Genomic DNA, 10,050 nt, shown 5'->3' on the forward strand with positions numbered 1-10,050 from the left:
GGTTGATCAGATCCTCTTGGCTCCGTCCATCTTTGATTGCTTTGACCTTGATGCATATTCCTATTATAGCTTCCTCTTCCTGCAACATGGTTGTAACCAGACTCATAGCCAAAAGTGGTGAGAGTTCATAGTAGTAGGAGAAAATAAGAACAAAAACTAACAAAAAGAAAATATTTTGAAAAAGATTTGATTTTTTTTTGAAAAAATAAGATAAGATATTTTTGAAAAAAAAATAAGATAAGATATTTTTTTGAAAAATATTTACAATAACCAATAATAAGGCACACATTTGCAATTCCCCAGCAACGGCGCCATTTTTGAAGAGAGGACTTTTGTGTGGTCTAGAATTAGAATAAATTCCTATTGCAAGTATAGCTTCTAAACCAACAAAAGTCCTTTCTTGCAAATGTTTTGGTTGTCACAAGTAACAAACCTCTAAATAAACTGATAACCGAAGTATTCAAACCTCGGGTCGTCTTCTCAAGGAATTGCAGGGAGGTATGTTCTTATTATTGGCTATGAGTCTTGTAAATTAGGGGTTTTGAAAGTAAGGAAGAAGTATGTTAATTGACAGGTAAAATAAATAAATAACTGTAAAATAAACTCTTGGCAAGATATGAGAAATTAGAAGTCCTATCCTAGTTATCCTTATCAGGTGTGATGAGAATTGGGTTTTAATCCCACTTAGTTAACCTTTACTAAAGTAAAGGAAAGTCAAGTGGACTAATTAGTTTGATCCTCAAGTCCTATTCAATCCCTGTGGGAAGACTAGCTTTAGAATGATCTAGATCAATTAGAATCTGCCAATTTCAACCACTGCTGAGTTTGACAACTCAAGAGTTACCAATTAATCAACCAAAGCCAAAAGGGAATAAAATCTACTTGAATGAAAATAATTTGGATAGAGCCCAAGCATCAAAACATAAATAAGAGAAAACAATCATAAGTCTGAAATACCTCAAATTATATTAATTAAGAAAATCCTAACATGAAAAGTTACTAAGCCAAATAGGCAACATAAGTAATACAAGCATTAAAGCATCTGGAAGTAAAAGGGAAATATAAAGTAAAAGGAATATTGAACCTGATGAAGAGTCGAAATCCTAAATCCTTTAAGAGGAATCTTAATCCTAAATCCTAAGAGAAAGGAGAGAACCTCTCTCTCTAAAAACTACATCTAAAACCTAAAATTGAATTATGATCTGATATGAATTGATGTCTTGAGTCTTTGCATGTTCCCTGACTTTAATCAATGATTCTAGGCCGAAAACTGCGTTGAAATGCGGCCCAGAATCTCTGCCAGCGACTTTTGTAATTCTGCAGATTGTGCACGTCACGCATCCGCGTTGTCCACGTGATCGCGTCACTCAACATTTTTCGTACCACGCGTGCGCATCGTCCACGCATTCGCGTCGTTCGTGCAGCTTCTAATCCGCGCGATCGCGTCAGGCACGCGAACGCGTCACTCTGATTTCTTCAATTTCGCGCGGCCGCGTGAGCCATGCGACTGCGTGACTTCTCGCTGGTCGTCTCCTCAATTCCTTGTGTTCCTTCCATTTTTTTCACGCTTCCTCTTTATTCTCTAAGCCATTCCTGTCCTTTGAAGCCTGAAACACTTAACACACAGATCAAGGCATCGAATGGTAATAAGAGAAGATTAAGATTAGCTAAATTAAGACCAAAGAAGCATGTTTTCAATCATAGAACTAAACTAGGAAGGAATTGTAAAATCATGCAAATCCTATGAATAAGTGGGTGAAAAGCTTGATAAAATCACTCAATTAAATATAATATAAACCATAAAATAGTGGTTTATCACTGTGCCTGGTATTTTTCATCCGAGACGAGAGATCCTACAGTTGATTAGCCATACTAAAACCGTACCTGGACCATTTTCACTGAAAGGACGGATGGTAGCCATTGACAATGGTGATCCACCAACATACAGCTTGCCATGGAAGGAAGCACGCATGATTGAATGAAGACAATAGGAAAGCATAGGTTCAGAAGCAACAAAGCATCTCCAAACGCTTATCTAAAATTCCCACCAATGAATTACATAAGTATCTTTATTTTAATTTACATTTTATTTATCTTTCAATTATCAAAACTCATAACCAATTGCATCCGCCTGACTAAGATCTACTGGATGACCATAGCTTGCTTCAAGATGGCAATCTCCGTGGGATCGACACTTACTCGCGTAAGGTTTTATTACTTGGACGACCCAGTGCACTTGCTGGTTAGTTGTACCAGTGTTGTGAAAAGTGTGATCAGAATTTCGTGCACCAAATGTCGTGCACCAAACTAGTCCCTTCACCAATTTTTTCTCATTTTTTTCTATAAATTCAAAATTCTCAATATTTTTGAATGCATTAATTTCAATTCTATTTTTTCACATATTATTCAAATAAGAGTGCTTATAAAATTTTTTTCTCCTGCGAATACCCTAACTGCTGACTTGGAGTTGACGTGAAGGTATTTCAAACTCCTTCACTACTATCTCCGACCTCTTTCAGTATTTTTATAAAATATTTTTCCCTTGTGGATACCCCTAACCAACGTCTTGGAGTTGACGTGAAGGCATTTCAAGCTTTTCTCATTACCATCTCTGGCCTCTTTCATTTAGATTGCAGAGGTCAAAGATATAGTGAGAGTGCTTGAATTACCTTCAATCTAGCTCATTTACACATAACAAAATCGTGTATTTCATAAGAATAAAAAAATATATTTTAATTATTGATTTCTTGTTAAAAGCACATGTTTTTTTATGGAAAAATGTGTCTTATCAATCATATAATTATTTTTTTATAATAACATATTTATATATTACAAAATTTACCAATGTTAAATTATTTAAAAAAAATTATATAATTAAAACTAAAATCTTAAAAATTTTTATGAAAGTACTTGTATTAAAACGATATATAAAAAAATAGTATTGAAATTAGTGCATCTAAGATATTGAAAATTTTAAATTTAAAAAAAATGAGAAAACATTGGTGAAGCGACTAGTTTGGTGCACGACATTCAATTTCAGGGGCTAAAATGAGTCACTTAATGCAAAGTGAGGGACTAATTTGGTGTATCTACAACGATGACATAATGGATGATACGTGGATGAATACTATTGCAACACGTGGCACAAACGGACACATGGCCAAATAACATTGTGACACGTGGCACAACTATCCACATCAGCATTCCACGTGTCACTGGTCACCACATCATCATGTCATTACATGTGGCCAAATCTTAGAGTGACACGTGTCACTTACCGTCCACATCATCAAGCCATGTCATCACATCGTTAATGAAAAATGGGTTAGGGACTAATATGGTGCACTATTCTCAATCTCAGCGATGTAATTAGTGCAATTGGAATCTCAGGGATGTAATTAGTGAAATTGGAATCTCAGGGACAATTTTAGTACACGACGTCAGTCTCGGAGACCACTATAAAAATTTACTCAGAGTTAGATAGTGAGTGTACTGAATAAGAAATCTAAAAAGGAATATAAATGATACATTTGAAAAGAAATTAGAAAATTACCAAAATCTCGAGCGGAAGCTTCCTTAGATGGGGAATGGATTCTTGAAATTGCTCAATTTTTTTTTTTGGTTTCCCACGGTATCCCCCAACCCGACAGGTGAAGGACTAATCCGTCGCGGATTAGGGTCTGCCGCTAGCCAATGGGTTGCTGCATGTACAAGGCGGGATTCAAACCCCCGACACTTGCTTAAGCGGACGAGTGAGCTAACCACTCGACCAACTCAAGTTGGTTTTGAAATTGCTCAATTAGTATTACGATACATGAAACTTAATTCAATAGATGCTGGTCCTAACCTAGTGGTTTATTTTTTTTTGGAAAAAAAAATCCAAATTTATAGATGCCAATTAACAATAAGATAGTAAGAAATGAATTGGGCATAGAATTCGGGTTTACCATTGTACAAAGGCTCTGGATGGTTACTTGTTGCTACAGTTCTTTTCAACTAATAACATAGCAACGATTGCTTCCCTACCAAGTGTCATCAAGGCAGATTTAAGTTCTTTCAACCTTGTTTATGCGGTTTAAAAACTCATGAAACTGTCTGCAGATATAGAAGTATCGTTCAACTTTGATCGACGCCTCAAAACTTCAGCAACCTGATAAGAAGATTCTTATGGTAAATACCTTGCACTGACACCATTATATACATGCCATTGTGGTAGTAAATTATTTCCTGGGCTTCTACTTCTCGACAAAATTTCTCAGTCATGTGTGAAGTGGTGTGCATCCTCTAAAAAGGTGCCTATTATTTATGCACACAGTGGCTAAGAGATCTACGAACAAAAAAAACTGAAGCAAAATTAGGAGCATAAAATTTGAGAGCTAGGTGGAATGAGGAAAAACAATGGTGAATGAGGAAAAGCAATGGTTGAATATCTCCATTTCTTTCTTCTTCTTATTCGTCTCAGTTTTAGAATACAATTTTGGACTCAATATGCATATATGCGATATAATTGATAAAAGACAAAAACTCGCAAGATAAATGATAATTCAGTAAGAGGTCCCAAAAGACTACCTGATTATGCACAGGTGTTAAAAGTTTCCAATATACAAATCTTAAAATTACAATGAAACTATCTCATCAAAAGCATCACATGTTTAAACTACAAACAAAAAATAAACCACTCTATATTCTTCAAAATTTAATTTAATTAAACAAAAACTTTTTTTGTTCTTATTAATACTTTTAAATGAAGTAACTATTTTTAGAGATATATACTTCGTAAAATAATCTTTAAGCTTCAATTATATTTTTAAAACAAATAAAATAGATAAAGAAATAATGAATAACTGCAAAAGAAAACAAAATATTAATTATATCATCATGAAAACAAACCAACCCATAAATAAATTGTAAAAAGTGAACTAAGATAGGAAAGAGAACTCAAAAATCACCTCACCTGGCCAAAAAGAATATAATGAACAATGAAGGCAGTCACAATTCTTAGCTTCCTTCATCACCAAATGGAGCATTGAATCGATCAACTCAGCATATTCCATGTAGTGTCCTTTCGTCCAGCTCATCAAGTGCACAGTTCTTAGGTTTAGTTTGGTAAAGTTTTTACTTTTTAAAAGTAGCTTATAAAAACTAATTTTTAAAAGATGGTTTTTTAAAAGTTGAAGTATTTTTATTTGGTAAATGAAATTAAAAATAGTTTTCAATAAACATAAGCAACAATAATTGCGTTTGGTAAAATAGCTTTTAAATTTTAAAGATACTATAATAGATATAAATATAAGTGTTAAATTTCAAAATTAGTTAACATATGAGATTATATTAGACTTTTAAATTTTGAAAAGTACAAGCCAACATTGAAAAACTCTACCTTAGGTGCTTTCAAAAGTACTCCGGTCTTTTAAAAGCTGCAAGCACAAGCATATGGTCTTTTTGACTTACCAAATACAACATGAAGAGCTTGAACTTTTTAAAAGCACAAGCACCTCTTCGAAAAGCTTTACCAAACTAAGCCTTAGTATTTGTAACACCCTAACTATCAAAATATTAGGCTTCCGGCTGTGCCACTCTGATAGCTCAGGTATTACAACTACTATTGTATTATTTAATACAAAAATATGAGACTGTTTAAAATTTTAAACCGTATTTTTACCGCTCAAAAGACTTCTTAATAGATAACTTATATCCATACAAATATCAATACTTACAAAGGATATATATATATATATTATTGATTTTACAAACATTACGTAATCAAAATCCTATCCCTCTTATAAAAACTTGTAAAGATAAAGGCGAAGGGAAAGTAACTAATACAACACAAAATATTGTTTAAACAGAAACGAAATGAATAAACTCTTCCAAACTTCGTCGTCCAAAAACCTAAAAAGAAAAGACCTATAGGGGAGTGAGAACATCGTTCTCGAAAGGGTTCTCACTATAGGGTTGCAGAATTATTATAATAGGATACGTGAAAAAAAAAACTATTTTTAAAGTACAGTGATTGTTACCCGCCTTATGTATCTTTTCAAAACCATAGATCCACATTCAAAATTTGAAATCCTTTTTTTTTTAAGAGAAACCCATTAATTCTCCAAAAATCAAAACCTTTTTAAAAGAGCTTTTCCAAGGCAGTATGAATGACCAAACTATTCCAAGCATATGTTCATTAAGTCTATGCTAAACCAGTTTAGTTTTTCATACTTTACTAAACTAAAAACAAAAACCATTCATGGCCTTCGACCCATCACATAATCAATCATGCCCATCGGCCCAAACATTTCAATCAACAGTCAATCCACCACAAACCAACTAGTTTTCAGTCACAAACACAAGATGGTTCAAACACAATCAAGCAGTAATATCAAGTAGAGCAATTAGCAATTAGCAATTAGACATAATTATTCACGTAGGCAAACCAATTACAATATGCACACCCAAACAATGTCACATAGATGCATATGATGAATGCCTGTCTTATGGCTGATGAGTCTCATCTGTTGGTTATCAATCCAACACGGCAAGTCCGGTTTGCTGAACCCTTGGACTGTCCCCTGTCGCGCAATGGGGGTTACCATTCTCGGAAATTTAAATGTGCCCGATCACCCTTACGACGTAAGGTCAACAGAGTATCGAGTCTCAACCTGGAACACGTGGTGGCAAGCCACGATACTTTACCCAGGAAAACTCGTATCTCAGATAAAAGTGCAGAAGCCACATATTATATCAAACCAATCATCGTTCAAGCCATAAGTAACTTTTTTCCTCAAATCTCTTTATTTTGAAACCAAGGTCAATCCAATTCAGTCTTCACTTTAAAATCCTCAATTTCTTTAAAATCCTCAATTTCTCAAATCATTTCAAGCTCATAATCCATATCTTTTTTAAAAGTTAGTCACTTTAAGTGACATTTCCCAAAACTTCCAAAAACCTTTCAAATATCACCTCAAAATGGAATTTTCTTTGAAAAGACTCAATCCTTCAATTTTAAATTGTTCGTTTGACCATTTTAAATCAGAGTTATTAATTAACAACCCTGGCAAAGACTCAAGACTCTAGGGAAGAATAACTTGCCTCATTTCTTAAACTCTTTAAAAGTTCTTGAAATTGTTTAGTAAAAGAATACTTCAAAAGCAATACGAAATTAATTAATCAAAATTCAATTTCTTTCAAAATCTGCTAAAACTCTTCCCAAAAGTACTTCTTTAATCAAACTTCAAAACATAGATTCTTTCATATTTAAATCAATCTTAGAACATATACTTTCCGTAAACAGATTAAACTCAAAACATCTATTTCTTAATAAACCAAGATCCAAGTAATAGAACCTCTCAAATTCATTCCTTTTCTAAATCAACTTTTAAAACAAAATCTTAGAGTAGAATTAGGGTAATCTCTCTTAGATAACCCTAAATCTAAGAGAGATTAAATTATCAAGAGAGATAACCCTAAATCTAAGAGAGATTAACCTAATTCTGCTCTAATTCTAGAGAGAAAATGGAGCTTCTCTCTCTAGAAAACTACATAAAGCATGATACCTAAGCTACACAAATTGCTCTTGCCTTCATCCTTCTTGATTTTGCCTCTAATAGTTTCAGAAATGAGTTGGATTTGGGCCTGATGCAGCTCAGAAATCGCCAGTCACAGTTTCTTTAATAAAGTCACGTGACGAGTGTCATGCGTACATATGGACGGACAAGTTTCCTTCCTCACGTGTATGCGTAAGGCATGTGTACGCGTGGCCATGATTTCCACCAATTCATCATTTCTTTATGAATTCTCCATTTGGCATGCTTTTTCTTCACTTCCTCAATCCAATCTTTGCCTTCTAAGCCTGAAATCACTAAACAAACACATCAAGGAATCGAATGGAATTAAAGAGAATTAAATTTAGCAAATTAAGGGCCTAAAAAGCATATTTTCACTCTTAAGCACAATTTAGGAGAAATTCACAAAACTATGCTCTTTCATTGCATAAATGTGGGAAAAATTGATAAAATTCACTAAATTCAATAGAAGATAAACCATAAAATTGGGGTTTATCACATTCTCTATGATCTTGCGTATCTGTTTTACGTGTAGTTATGCGAGTTTGATGCGATCTTTTGTTATACGCTTTTGCATAACTTCTTCTTCATGGCTCCTAGTAATAACTCATTTCAAATATATATGTATACGTTTTTAATTTTAGAAGTCGTAATACCTTGCCACCTCTAATTTACGACTTAAGCATAAAGCTCTATGTGGTAGGGTATTACATTATAGTATCAGAGCAATTTGTTCCTATAGAGCTTGGAGAACGGATTGATTATGATTCTGGGCATAATCTGGTGTGTATACATGCTAGTTATGATATCTAATTGATATATGTGGCATATTTGTTCATGAGGATGCATTTGGGACTTTCAAACACTAGACTTAAGATATTGCGACTGATAACCTTGATATCAATTGTTTGGTGTGAACTGGAACCAAATAGCGACTCATGGACGTAGACGCGATCAAGGGAGAGGTCGGAATAGTAATGAGAAACCCAAAATGACTGTGAATAACCCTGTGAACTTCATAAGTGCCCCAAAGAATATGGCTGCTGCTATGCAGGCAGTGGGGGTGACGACGGAAATAGGCCAATGACATTAGCGACTTTCCTGAAGATAAATCCATCGATCTTTAGAGGAACCATAAATCCGACGGAAGCTGATAATTGGTTTCAGGAGATGGAATAGCCTTGCAATTACAACAAGTGCCTGAAGACCAGTGTGTTGAGTTTGCCACTTATTAGTTGATGGGTGAAGCTCAGTATTGGTGACAGGGAACGCGACGTCTTTTGCAGCAAAACAATGCTACGATACTGTGGGATGCCTTTTAATCTGAATTTATAAGAAGTATTTCCCCAATTCAGTCATGACGGTAAAGGATCTTGAGTTGTTACAGCTAAAATAGGGTCTTAAGATAGTGGTAGAGTACACCAATCGATTTGAGGAGTTGTGCTGGTTTTCTAGGGTTTGTCAGGGTGCTCTGGGGGATTTCAAAGAGTGGAAGTTCATATAGTACGGAGGTGGACTGGAGAGAAACATTCTGAGTACAGTAGGATTGATGGAGATTATAACTTTCTCTGAACTGGTAAACTAGAGTAGAATTGCTGAGGATTGTGCGAGAAAGGCCATGTTGGACAAGGGTGACCACCGAGCTTTTGTTAGGAGAAATAAAGGGAGGAACTTTGCACCTAGAGGTCAGAATTTCAAGCAAGGAGGCTATGTTCCACAAACACATTAGGGTCAGAATCATTTCCGAAGGCTCAACAATAATAAAAATAACCAAGACCGAGGCAAAGGAATGTAGGTTCAAAATCCTCCAAACAACTTAACATGTAGGAGATGTGGGGCATATCATCCAAAGACTCCTTGCCGTGCTGGTTTGAGTGTATGTTATTTCTATGGTGGAGCCGAGCATCTATCCTGGAATTGTCCAAAAAGGAAGAGACAAGAAGTTCTAAGAGTTTAGTAACTGGGACGTGTGTTCACTATGACAGCGGACGGTGTTGAGGGATTAAACACTTTGATTAGAGTTAATTGTGAAATCAGTGACAAAATCTTAATTGCTTTGTTTGATACTGGAGCATCACATTCATTCATATCGTTTGAGAAAGCTGGTGAGTTAGGATTGAAAATATCCATGTTAGCTTATGATTTGCAAGTACACACTCTTGCCTTTGAGGCTATCGTGACTAGGTTAGATTGTCAGCAAGTTTTGTTTAGAATTTAACATCGAACTTTTGTCCATGACTTGATTTGCTTGTCGATGACTGGACTCGATCTAATTCTAGGCTTGGATTGTGTAACACCCTACGACACAAAGTCTTATGATTAAGTCATAAAACCGAGGTGGCAAGGCATTACGACCTTTAAAAGTAAAAATATATATAATAATAGTTGAAAGGAATTTTATAACGAAGAGCCTTTGAAGGAAAGTTTAAAACAAAGGGGCATCACTCTCGTAAATGGAAAACTTGCGTACTAAGAAACATATACATATATATAT

General features: G+C 34.8%; 1 long non-coding RNA gene across 1 annotated transcript; it reads right to left on the reverse strand.

Annotated features, from left to right (window-relative positions):
* Positions 1 to 934: 934 nt before the first annotated feature.
* Positions 935 to 4,450, reverse strand: LOC110276669 (uncharacterized). The gene is made up of 3 exons (XR_008004425.1): positions 3,948 to 4,450; positions 3,554 to 3,773; positions 935 to 2,035 (listed from the first exon to the last, which is right to left on the reverse strand). It is a non-coding gene; the product is annotated as an uncharacterized LOC110276669 (long non-coding RNA).
* Between the last annotated feature and the right edge of the window lie 5,600 nt (positions 4,451 to 10,050).

Source organism: Arachis duranensis, chromosome 10 (assembly GCF_000817695.3).
Source record: "Arachis duranensis cultivar V14167 chromosome 10, aradu.V14167.gnm2.J7QH, whole genome shotgun sequence".
Lineage (NCBI taxonomy): Eukaryota > Viridiplantae > Streptophyta > Magnoliopsida > Fabales > Fabaceae > Arachis > Arachis duranensis.